Source organism: Arachis stenosperma, chromosome 2 (assembly GCF_014773155.1).
Source record: "Arachis stenosperma cultivar V10309 chromosome 2, arast.V10309.gnm1.PFL2, whole genome shotgun sequence".
NCBI lineage: Eukaryota > Viridiplantae > Streptophyta > Magnoliopsida > Fabales > Fabaceae > Arachis > Arachis stenosperma.
Genome location: NC_080378.1, coordinates 29663793 through 29676008, shown reverse-complemented (window position 1 = coordinate 29676008; position 12216 = coordinate 29663793).

Here is a 12216-nt window from a genome sequence, read left to right as displayed (position 1 = left end):
CTTTAGATTCACCAAAACGTTCTTCTGTTGTTCTTCTAATAACTTCTGCCATCTTCCTCCACATCTCTTCTGCGCTTCCATTCGCATCCCACTTTGCCTCTTCTCTTACCCGTCTTAGGAAGTTTTTTTGTTCCTCACCTTTCATCCGCCACCACCTCGTCCTTGGGTTCTTCATATGATGTCTTTTCCTCAACTTTTACTCAACGCGAAAATTCATGACGAGCATCCTATGTTGTGTTGTCAAACTCTCTCCCAGGATAATTTTACAATTAATGCAAAATTTGCAGTCGACTCTCCTCAACAAGAAAAAGTCGATTTGAGAGCTTGTCATGCCACTCTTATAGGTTATAGGATGTTCGTCTCTCTTTTTAAAACATGTATTTGCGATGAGAAAGTCAAAAGGTTGAGAAAAAGTCTAAAATAGTTTTACATTCGGCATTGAATACCCCGAAACCATGGCCTCCATGAATACTTCCATACCTAGTCACTTCTCTTCCAACATGGCCATTTAAATCTCCTAAGAAAATCTTATCTCCCAAAGGTTTGTCTTGGACCAAACTCTCTAGATCCTCCCAAAACATTATCTTGTGTTGTTCGTCCGAACTCACTTGCGGTGCATAAGCGCTAATCACATGAAAAGCACCCCCCTCCACCACAAGTTTGATAGAGATAATCCGATCTTTCACCCTCTTGACATCCACTTCGTCCTTCTTCCACTGCTTATCCATAATATACCAACCCCATTCCTATTCACCTTTCCTGTATATCAAAGTTTGAAACTGAAAGTATCTAACTCTCTAGCTTTCGCACCAACCCATTTTGTTTCTTGTTGGTACATAATGTTAATCTTCCTCCTTGTCATGGTATTCACCACCTCCATGGATTTTTCTGTTAAGGTGCCTATGTTCCATGTCCCAAATCTCAACCTTCTGCCGTTCCGACCTTTACCTTTTACTTTGTGAACTAGTTTATTTACCCTCGTCTGTTCACGAAAATGTGGGAACCCTTGCTCATTTAACACTACATCTGGGTACCGATGCAGCGGCTCTTGCTTCTTTGACACCGTACTCGAGTTATACAGTGCGTTGCTTCCGAACAACGACCTAGTTTTAGCAGAATAACGTCTTTGATTCATGTCATGGGGATTCGACTATATGTTTATGTTGGTTGTCGAAGACCTAATACAACCCTCCTCCTTTATCTGGGTTTGGGACCGGCTATGTACCGCAAGTATAACATAGGCGGAGTTATTTCGTTTACACTGTAAACGAGATATATAAAAAATTTTAAATTTCATATATCTCGTTTACAATGTAAAATTACCTTGTTTACAGTGTAAACGAGATATATGTATATATTTATAAATAATTAAATATAATTTTTAAAAATAATAAAAAATATTAATAATTTAAATTGGACCAAACTCTTAAAAATGGAACATTTCAAATAATAGAAAAGATAGACGATTTTAAATAATAGGAAAGATAAACAATTCATCTTAAATAATAAAGAAAATGGACTGTTCGTTTAAAATAAGTACGTTAACTCATTTACTTTTCTTAACAATTGAAATAAGTAAAAGCACATAAGTGCACAGCTAAACTGCCCACCATTAACACGGTTACCTTTTTTCTAACTATCCACTATTAATACTATTGCTTCTTCCACTCACTCACTTCCATCCATGGATGGTTTTTTAGTAGGATTTATACTAAATTAATTCAAATAATATTTCAAATTTTTAACTGACAAAATTTTTAAATTTTTTATGTACTCTTTTGAGTATTAATTTTTAAATTTAAATTATATATTTTAAATTTCATTTGTTGCATAGGAGTACATAAAAATTTAAAATATAATTTAAATATACATGATTTATTTGATGATTCAGTTAATGGATGTCACGACTCTATTAGTATAGAATATGGAATCTTTTCTACTTAAGCTAGTTGTACAAAGTTTATTACAATGTGATTCGAGTATATAAGTTAGCATTTGGTGGAGAGACTAAGACTAAGAGATAGAGACTAAGAGACAGATACAGAAATAAATCTTAATATTGTGTTTGGTGTAAAAGATTACAGGACTGAGTTATGTCTCAGTATCCTGTTTGATTTAAAATACATACAGAGACTAAAATGAGGCTAATGACCAAATTACCCCTATTTTAAAATTAAAGCATCACAAAATCCCCAAATCATAAAACCCGACCTCTCGAATCCCCACTTCCTTTGACTAACTCATTATAGAGAAGATCAATTCCAGGAGTTCGTATTGTGCCTAGATTGCTACCTAATTCTCGCATCAAATCCATTAATAGCTTTTGTTTGATTTTAGTTTCATACTTGCGCTTGCTTCCACAATTCCAAACATACATGATAAAAAACATTATCACAACAAGGACCAATATAATCCAACTTTCATCTGCAACACTCCCTAACACAGATTGGTCATTTCATTATCCTTTACCTCTGCTATTCTCTTGAAAATTTTTTGAAGCCACCACATTGGTCATTGGTCATTGGTCCACAAGCAGTGACGAGCGTGCGGCGAATGCGCAGGGAGGACAAGCGGTGGCGGCAATGCAGAGACGAGCAGTGGAAGAAGAGAGTTAGTTGAGTGTGCAAAGAAAGGAGAAGCCAAATGGGTAGAGTTGGATTTTTAAGTTTTGATTGGGGGTATTTTAGGTACAAAATATTATTAAAGTTTCAGTCCCATCTTTAAAATTTTCAGTTACAGTCTCTACAAACAAACGTGATAGAGCCAGCCAGGTTCTTTCGATCGAATAGGGATTGACTCTTATTCATTACTGGGAATAATCTAACCGATCAATCCATCTCCATCGAGTTCTTTTTGGGATAAGGTTATCTAAATTATATTTCAAATTTTTATGTACTCCCATGCAACAAACAAAATTTTTATGTACTCCCATACAACAAACGAAATTTTAAATTTATATACATTCTACAAAAAAAACGTCAACATGGAAGTAAGTGAATGGAAGGAGTAATCGTATTAATAATGGGTAGTTAGAAAATAAGATAATCGTGTTAATAGTGGATAGTTTAACGGTACACATATTTGCTTTCACTTATTTCAACGATTAGAAAAAATAAACATGTTAACGCACTTATTTTAAATGAACAATCCATCTTTCCTATTATTTAAAATGGATTGTTTATCTTCCCTATTATTTAAAATTCTTCATTGTAAAACCTGCAAAATTAGTACATAATTAGCTAATAAATTAGTTATTAATAAAAAATTATAAAAATTAAATTTTATAAGTTAATGAGATAGAGCTAATTAAAATAAGAATTTTGACACTAATTTTAAAGAATTTTGCTCAAAATTGGGTCAAACGGACCGAACTGGACCCGTATTGGGCCCAAGGCCTAATCCAATTAATTAAACAAAAGAGCTTTAGCTCTCTCTCTCCCATTTCACACACACACGCGCGGAAAACTTGAGGAGGAGGAGGAGGAGGAGAGGAAGAATATGCAAATGTTTGGCTTAATTTCAATCTCAAAATATTTTTTATCCAGAACTCTGATCGCCGCACTGCTTGCGGCCACGCGTTCACTGCGACGAGCTCTACAAGACCTATCCAACAATTTTATAGGTAGGGATCATTGTCACTCCATGTAGCTCAGCCCTTAATTTCGAAAATTAATTGGGTTTAGTGTTGAGAAATTATGTAATTTCGGTATTTAGGACCGAATTAGCTTCGTGGACTTGTCGGGTCTTGTTCCAATTTTACGTTGGTAAGGTGAGACAACCCTAACCCTTGTCAAATTACTGAATTGTGAAACCTAAGGTAATTCTAGTGTTGTTGTATGAAAATTTAGATTGAATTGTGTACTTGGAAATAATTTGATAATATTGGAAGAAAATTGGCAAAATTGGGAGCTTGAGCTTGAAATTAAGGGGTGTGAATATTTGTTAATGGTGGATACTTGAGGCGTTCCGAGCTTAGGGAGGAATCGGCTAAAGTATGATTTCAGTTTTTCATAACTAAAATATAATGTGACATGAAAACTTAGATTAGCTGACCGTAGGACAGGATTGAACTATTTATATTGTTGATGATTGGATTTGGTGGACATGTATGAGGGTTGGAAATGTTAAAATTGTGGTTGAGACTTTGATGTTATCATATGTGATATTGTATCTGAATATTTGCAATGGAAATATTGATGTTGTTTATGATGTTGGCATAAAGTTGTTTGAGAATTTGGATTATTGATTGAAATGGTAATATAATGGTAAGTTGGTGTGTATGAGGAAGTTGTGGGAAGATTGAAGTATGAATTGGAAGGGTTCATTGCTGTGTTGGTAAGCTTTGGTTTTGATTTTAAAAGGTTTAACATTTATTGCTTTGAAAGTTGAGTTTTTGAAGTTTTGAGAAAAATCTTAATTTTTGGCCAACTTTGGTGGGGCATAACATGGCCTCTGGACCTCTGAATTTTATCAAACTTATCTTGAAAGAAAATTTGGTTCGAGAGGTTTGCACTATTTGAAGAATGGAGAAAAAATATTTTAAAATGAGAAAGTTATAAGCGATCAAAGATTGGTATGCAAAACCAAAATTCTATACTTAGCAGCTTTTTAAGATTTCTGCTAAGCAAGCGTACGCAAGGAACACACGCGACGCGAGCAGTCCATTCGGTTAGAACACTCGCGTACGCGAGCAAGGGGGTTGTGTACGTAACCACCCTTTTTTAGTCGTGTGTATACGCACAGCAAGGGTGTGCGTACGCACAACCCCTATTATTCTGAAATATGAATTTTTTGTGTTTCTAAACCATTCCTCTAACTTTTAAAGCCTTTATAACTCTCATTTAAAGCCTGGTAGATAGATGTTTGGGTAGTGAAGTATGGTTAAGACTGTTGGGGAAGATATCTTGTTGGTGAAGAAAGAGATAAAAGTGAATGATGAAGGTGGATGAAGTAGTATTTATGTAATGGGTCTGAGGGCTATGTTAAATTATGACTTATGGCTGATAATGATTATGTTTGAGATATACCTGACCGGGTAAGATGCAGTGGTGTTATCCACTTGCTCCGGTTATAAATTAAGAATGAATAGATGAATGAGAATGAATTATTATGATAATGAAATGTGTTTTTGAATGTGACTACGGGTAAGATGTAGTGATGTTATCTACTTGCTCCGGATAAGAGTTAATAAGCCGGGTAACATGCAGTGGTGTTATCCACTTGCTCTGGGATAGTTCGAGGTTTCGGGTAAGATGCAAGAGCTGTGTTCTGTCACTGCTTGCTTCGGGTTGAAAATTGTAACACCGCCTAGGTAAGAGGCAGGGTGAAGTTGTCCCTTGCTCCGGGTACGCGGGTATGATGCAAGGGTTGCGACATTATCCCACTTGCTTCGTGTTTGGTGTTTGGTCCATGGTTAGCTACCAGGACATGTCGGGTTGGCTATGTAACCGACAGTTGATATCAACGGCCAGTAGAAAAGGCATGCATCATATGCATCTGTTGTCTTGTTTGAGTTTGCATTCTTTGGGATTGTCTTTGTGAAATTACTATGCTTACTTGCTATATAATTTTCTTGCTGTACTTGTATACTACTTGTCTGTTTTGTTTGTCTGTGTGGTTCTACTAGTATTCGAAGGATTGGAGGAAAGGCGATGATTTTATGGATTAAGTTAGAATTGAGATAGAATCAAGAATCCTTAGATAATCTACCCTGTTTATGGTTTTAAATTTACAAATTTTAAGACTTGAATATGAGTGTCGGAGGTCTAGGATTGCCTTTGGTTTTCCCGGGATATTATATGTTTGAGATGTAGGCACTGTTACCATGCTGAGAACCTCTGGTTCTCTCTCCATACATATTTTGTGGTTTTCAGATGCAGGACGTGAGGCATCTCGCCGAGGCATACTGAAAGCTTATGATAGCAAAGATCTTTGTGCTCTTAGGGCTTTACTTTTAGCTATATATATGTATATATGTAAATACTTATTATCTCCAATACTTATGTATATGATGTATTATTCATCTTAGAGGTTATTTTGGAGAAACATGTTCTGTAACTGTATTTTTGGCATCTTTTGGGTTCTCTTATATATATGTATATATACATAAGTGCTCTGACCGGTTTATCTTCGCGAGCCGAATCATGAGCTTTGTTATTTGTATATTGGAACTCTTTTGTTTATATCCATGTTTATCTTACTCTTATCTTGCTTCGTTTGCGTTATAGCTTCGTGAGTGTTACGCTTCTCGTTTTAACGCTTTTGTTTTAACTTTTCTTCAAAGGCTCCTAATTATAATCTTTTTCAACTATATTATGTATATAAATCTTACTTTTAGAGGTCGTAATACTTCACCATATCTGTCTTATGACTTAAGCATAAGGTTCTGTGTGGTATGGTGTTACATTCATCTTCCCAATTATTTGAAACGTTCCATTTTTAAGAGTTTGGTCCAATTTAAATTATTAATATTTTTTATTTTAAAAAATATATTTAATTATTTATAAATACATATGTCTCATTTACATTGTAAATGAGATATTTTTAATGTATCTTGTTTAAACTATAAACGAGATATATGAAATTTAAAAATTTTCATATATCTCGTTTATAGTGTAAACGGAATATATTAAAAATTATTTTACAATATAAACGAGATAAATAAATATAATATAAATTGGTAAATACGCTTCAAATTATTTATTTTGATAATTAAAATAATTAAATTATTTATTTAAAAAAATTCGTAGAAATGGAACTGCAATGTAAACAAATAGACTTGCAAAACACAACATAAGTTTGGCCGTGAAAATTTTTTTTTGAAAAACACAACCTATACTTGGCATTTTAAAAAAAAATAAAAATAGCTACAAAAATACAAATTGTGTTTGGCATATGGGTGGTTTTTTAGCAGATGCAAAAGATAAGATGTAACCTATATTTTACAGGTGCACTACTTCATAAGCAAATGTATGTGTGATACGTGTTTTTGGATTGAATGTTTTTTTTTTCTTAATTTGACCTTTGTATTGTTGCTGAAATTGCGTTTTGAAGTTAAACAAAAAAGAGAATGAAGTTTCGTGAGTAAGAGGTTGAAGAACCGTGTTCATCAATTTCAACTACATTCAATTTTATTTTATTTTTTAGTTTAGTTGAAATAGTTTGTAATTTTATATTAGTTGTAGTGTATGTTATTGAATATTTGAAAAGATCTAAATATATAAATTTTTATTTTTTTAATTTTTTATTAATATATTAAGCTATTTTTTGTTAGTGTTATTATTATTACGGTTATTATCATTATAATTGTTGGTATTGTTGTTACCGATGTTATTATTACTGTTATTATTATTAGTGTTATTAGTATTATTATTACAATTCTGTTAAGAAGACAATGAGAAATCTAAACAATATGAACAATGGGCTTCGAATTTGGCTCAATACAAGAGAAAAAAAAGTAAGAAAACTCCCTAAATTATCTAAGCCAAAAAACCCATACAGTTATTTCAAAAAATTAATCATCTCAACCCTAATTTACTAAAGGAATTCACCTAAACACTCTCTTCTTCGTAAATTGTCTGCTACCACACCCTCATCAATCATCCCACCACTTCGGCATTAGAATCTCCCTCGTCGGCCATCATCGTCCACCTTTGTAGCCCCTCCCCCATCACCGTCGCGGGATCGTCATCAAACAACCATCCACGTAGTTATTAAAATAATCATCTAGCTACCAAGTGAAATGGCTATCTAGCATTTGTTAATTGTATATACTTAAACTAAATCAAATAAAATAACCATCCAATTAAAAATTAAAATAACCATCTACATACCAAGTGAATGGAACATCCAGCACATTTACGTGTATGAACATGGCACATTACAAAGTATAGTTCAACCAAATCGGACTCTATTTACGTGCATGTGAAGGGTATTGCACGTATGAAAATGTAGCCACGTTTGTCCTTGTATGTTGATTGGATCTGTTGCGGATGGTGACGTTGGGACGGTGAACGCAGTGGACAACGCAAAGGAGGCTGTCTGAGGCTGGTGCGGTGCGATCAGATGTTCATGGAGAAGTTGGGCGGCGTGAAAAAGGCAGTCTGGGGCTGGTGTCGCGCAATCGGATGTTCGCGGGCCTGTCCTTGTATGTTGATCAGATCTGTCGAAGATGGTGATGTTGGGACGGTGAACGCAGTGGGCTGTGGGGAAGGCTGCACGGCTGGCAGCAGGTGGGCAATACGAAGCAAGCTGTTTGGGGCTTGTGCGGCGCAAACGGACGTTCGCGGAGAGACTGTGCGGCGTCGACAGAAGGCTAGGCGGCGACGAGTGGACAGCGCGAAGAAGGCTGTCCGGAGCTGGTGCGACGCGATCAGACATTCGTGGAGAGGCTGGACGGCATCGACCAAAGGCTGGGCGGCGGCAGTTGGAGTCTGGGCTGCATCAAACTGGAAAGCGGGGAAGTGAAGCGGCGGCTGGGTTATTCTGCAGACCGGAGTTTGCGATTGGAGAAGAGAGGTTAGCGTGATATTAAGTATAACTGTACCGTTTGTGATTTGGTTTAATTTGGTATTTTTATTTTCTAAATTTCAAAATTTGAAATTGTTAATAATTAATTAATCATTTGATTTATGATTTTAATTTTATTTTTTTTATTCTATTATTTACATTGTTTATTACTCTCATTATCTTTCTATACTTTTCCTTATTTTTAATATTGTTTGCACCGTTTGTTATTTATTTATTTATTATTATTATTATTATTATTATTATTATTATTATTATTATTATTATTACGTGTAGTACACGGCTGAAATATTATTATTACTGCTAATATTATTAGTAGTACTAATATTAATATTATTATTATTACTACAATTAATGTCGCTATTAATATTAGTAGTACTAAAAGATTTCATTCTCTCCGATATTCACTGCATTTGTTATAAGTTTTTGTTGGACAGCAGTGGCTGCTATTATCAACCAAAGTCACTCAATAAAATAAAAAATTTAAAATTAGAATTATTCCTTAAATCTTAACAAAGAAAAACAAAAAAAATCCTAATAATAGGATAATTTTTTCTTTTAATTTACTGATGAGGATATATGAAAAAATTTAGAAAAATACTCTAAAAAATCTTGTTGAAAGATTCTAGACAGATTGAAAATTTAGTGCGAGAACGCTGAAAGTTACACTATTTTCAATTTGGAAATAACCAGATGGTTTTAGAGTTTTGGATCATGGGAGAAATTTTCAGTTCTTTTTTAACAATAATGTTGATTTGTTGAGGGTGAAAAAAAGTGATCTTTGTCTTTTCAAAAATTACATGTGAAGTGGTGGAACCACAATAATCTTATTAATGAGTCTGAATTCGCTCGTATTCCAATGTGAATACAATTGTTGAAATTTCTAAAGTACTGTAAAAGCAAAAGTTTGGACAGGAACATTGGAGAGATGATGGAAGAGGTAATAAACGTTGATATGTTCATAATGAAAGAAAAGGAGGAACGTATCATCAAAGTTTAAGTGTTGCTTGATATCACCAAACTACTAAGGAGAATTATGAAGATTTATGGTAGTAATAACAAAATCATTGAAGTTCAATTAAAATATGAAAGAATTGCCAATTTTTGCCATTACTGTGGTGTAATTGGTCATGAGAATAGAGCCTGTTGACTTTCTAGAGGATGTGGCGGCTGTGAATAAAAGAGAAGAGAGATAGGATGCTTGGTTACAAGCAGAATAGTTGGAAAGAAGAGTGGAAGAGAGGCAGCAAGAAAATCACAACCCTAATCATGCTTCAAGACTTGAGGTGGGAGATTATCGATCAAAAAAGCCAACATCGGTGAATCTAATCCAATATTTTGCGAAGTGGTCCATTCAAGACCATAATTCACAGGTTAGAGAGGAGGAAGATGAAATTCAGAGTGTAAATAGAAAATTAATAATGAAAGGCAGTAAGAAGATTGTAGACAAAAGTAAGAATGTGCTAGAGGCAATAAGGGGGGAGAGAAATATAATAATTTAGAACAACCTCACACTAATATTCATGTAGGTGAGAGGATGGAGGTATTGAGGGGAAGAGAAGACAGAATCTGAAAACATTAGCATGAAAAGGGAACTCTACTAACACAGTGGCAGGGCTGAAAAGGAGAACAGGTATGGCTGGAGATAATACAGCAGCGAAAAAACAACGTATTGAAGAGCACGAGATAGCTAACAAGGGGAAGGGTGCCACCAAACAATTAGCACTCAAGGAGGTATGAAGATGCTATCGTGAAACTGTCGGAATTTAAAAAAATTTCTGACAATTCACAACATACAAGGGATTAATCAATCCCATTCCCCCATAGTATTATTTCTTAGTGAGACTAAAAATAATGCTTTAAATGTGAAACGTATTCGAAAAGAGTTGATTTTAATTCAGTCTTTACAGTGGAACCAAACAGCCAGTCAAGAGAATTGGCAGTGGCGTGGAAAGATGGGGTGAAGGTGCATATCCTACATCATGAGAGTTTTGTAGTCTATTTTATAGTGGAAATAAAAAAATAACTAAGATAGGATGTATTAGATGGTGGAGTGGCAGAGGAATTCGACCTCTAATTCTAAAATAAAAATTCATAAAATTAAGAGTCGAATTACAGAGGAGAAAGTGAAAGGAAAACAAGCTAATGGGCCTCTTATTCAAGTATGGGAAGCTAAACTAGAGGAGGCACTGGAGCAAGAAGAAAGGTATTAGCGAAAAAAGTCATGGGTCCAATGGTTGTATTAGGGAGAATGAAATACAAAGTTCTTTCATTCCAAGTTTCAATCTCGGAATAAAAAGAGTAATATCCAGGAGTTGGAGAATGAGAAAAGTAACGTTGCTACAAAACCCAAGGGTATTGCTGCTGTTGCCAACGCAACTTTGAAACACTTTTCACTAGCAGCAACCCTAGAGACACAAATTTGGAGCTAGAAGGAATCCCCACAAAGATTAATGCTTTCACAAACAGATCTTTAATAAGACTGGTGTCAGAAAGAGAGGTAAAAGCTGTAGTTTTCTCAATAAACCCCATCTCTGCCTTGGGAGATGACGATTTTACTGAAAAATTCTATCAGTTTTTTCTGGCAAACAATGAAAGGAGACATCACTCAAGCAGTCAGGGGTTTTTTTCTGGAGCTAAAATTTCAAAAGCATTTAGGCCCATTTGGGAAGTTTCAAAAGCTACTTTTTTTGCTTTTGACTTATGAAAAGTCATATTAATAGTATTTGGTACAATTTTTTAGATATGCTTTTAAATTTTTGAAAAGTTATTTAAGAGCTTTTGAAGAAGTCAAATAATTTGACTTTTCTTCTTCTCAAAAGCTATTTTATCACTCCTATTTATTACAAAACTTTAAAATAAGTACTTCTGTGATAACTTTCCAAACACAAAATAACTTATTTATAAGTTACTTTTAATATAAGTCCTCCTTTTGAGAAAAGAACTTAATTGCAGGGGTGCGGGTGGCAGATTGTTTCCGTCCTTAATTCGTGACATCAGAAGAGAATATGATTCAAATTTTATCATTCTTATGGAAACTCACATTAGTGGAACAAGGGGTGAATCTGTAAGAAGCAAATTCAGATTAGACAGCTCCTTTGTGGTCGAAGCGGCTGGTTACTCAGGTGGAATTTGGTGCTAATGAGACTCCTCTACCTGGAAGATTAATATTCTTGAACATACTAATTAGATTGCACGCCTCAAGGTATCTAATATTAACTTTGATCCCTGGTTACTTTCGATAGTGTACGGTAGCCCCCAGCGCTTAACTAGGAGACATCTTTGGAATGGTATTCGCAGTCTTTCTGATAATATCAATATCCCTTGGTGTATTCTCGGAGACTTTAATGCTATGTTACATGATTATAAAAGGAGTGGCGGTTCTAACAAGGTTGAAAGAGGAGCCTGTTTTGAGTTCCAAAGTTGTTTGTCTGATTGTGGGCTTGTTGACATTGGCTATACAGGTTGGCCCTTTACATGGAGAAGAGGAAATTTTGTTGAAAGATTGGATAGAGGTTTGACCAAATTGAATTGGCATATTGCTTTTCCAAAAGCTATTATTAAACATCTGTCCATATTTAAATCAGACCATGCTCCTCTCTGTCTTCAACTTACTAACTCTGTTCCGAATAATAGACAAAGAAGATCGTTTCGCTTTATTGCTGCTTGGCTCTCTCATCTAGACTTTAA